This window comes from Cynara cardunculus (assembly GCF_001531365.2).
Source record: "Cynara cardunculus var. scolymus isolate 2C chromosome LG 12, CcrdV1, whole genome shotgun sequence".
In the NCBI taxonomy this organism is placed as follows: Eukaryota; Viridiplantae; Streptophyta; class Magnoliopsida; order Asterales; family Asteraceae; genus Cynara; species Cynara cardunculus.
The window spans coordinates 16,503,187-16,504,747 of record NC_037539.1 but is presented as its reverse complement, the minus strand read 5'-3'; positions in this window follow the sequence as shown (position 1 = coordinate 16,504,747).

The following is a 1,561-nucleotide window of genomic DNA, read 5'->3' as shown; positions in this document are numbered from 1 at the left end:
CAAGTAGTCCTAAATCTAATGTTTCTAAGAACTATTCTCGTTCTAATCAGTACTATCAAGGGTATGTCATTGGATCACCCATTTATCCTTCAAAGATTAAAACCATTTGGGTAAATAAGTCTGAATCTGTTTTATCTCATACACTTGTTGATACTAACAATTTTCCTTGCATTGTGAAGTCTACTAATGATTTGATTAATCTTATCAAGAGAAGGATTATGTGCTCAACATGCAGAACCAATAATTTTGTCAATAACAAAAGGTTCAACAGGTGGCATGGAGATAACAGTTATCAGAACAACAAATGGAAAGGTAAGGACAGGTATGATCACAATTACTGGTATGATTCATATTTTATTCCTGGTCATCCTGTTCGTAGTACTGAAAAGCAAATATCTTATCGAAATAAATGGTTTGGAAACTACAACATACCCCAATCTATTACTAACAATATAGGACCCAATTTTGTTTAGGTACCAAAATCTACTTGATCTGATTTTGCAGGTGTGTCCATCTTGTGCTGATCAGAATATCATTTTTGTGATACACCGATGCAGGGGGAGTTGTAATTTGTTCCAACAAAGGTTTCTGAACATTTCAGTTCAGGACCCATGCTTTATCGAGTGTGGTTTCTAAACACTCAGTTTAGAACCTGTGCTTAAAATGTTTTCTTTTTCATTTTTGAGCTTAAAAGTTTCATTACTTTAATCTACTTTCTAGGGGGAGTTTCCCAGAAAGTTCAATAAATGTTTTTGGAAAAGTGATTTTTTTTGGGAAATGAGTACATTTTCTGAACAGGTATTTCTTGAGATTTTACTTGCGTAATTTCTCGTCGTACATAACTCCAATGCTTGTTTCAGTTATTCTTCAAACTATTATTATCACGTCTCTTATACGAAAATCTTTTTCGGTGATAATACACTCGTTTGTATTCAATATTGTTTTTCTGATATTGTTTTTCTTTGACTGATACATATTCATTCATTTTTTTTAATATCAGAATCTGTGAACTTGTTCTTACAAATCTTCATTCATTTCTCTCATACATATCGAATAATCGAATCGTTGTCGCTTCATTCTTTATTGATTGTKCTTAAAGCCAAATTACTTGATCAATTTTTTATCTGATCATTGTGCTTTAAAGAAATAATATTTTTGATCAATCATTGTGATCAAATGTGCATAACGAAAAATTTTAGGAGGGTCTGAGTGCTTATCAGAAATACCTCTATGGAATGTCAAAGCCGACAGACCTACCCAAGAGGACAACCACATCTGAGTGAGTTTAAATCAAAAAGGGTATGTGTGCTGAGACTACAATGAAAAAGAGAGGGGTAGTTGTTGTGAGCTAAAAGAATTGATGAGAGTTGTGTCAGGATTAAAAGAATATGAAAATCCTGTTCTAAACATACATAATCCGGGCATACCACACAATTTATTAGTTCTCAATTCTTTGGAGACTAATATTGAAAAAGGCAAAGCTCAGGCCAATTCTTGTCACAATCCCACCAACTACTCATTTATCTCTCAACAGATAAATGTTTCAATAACATTTGGGGCA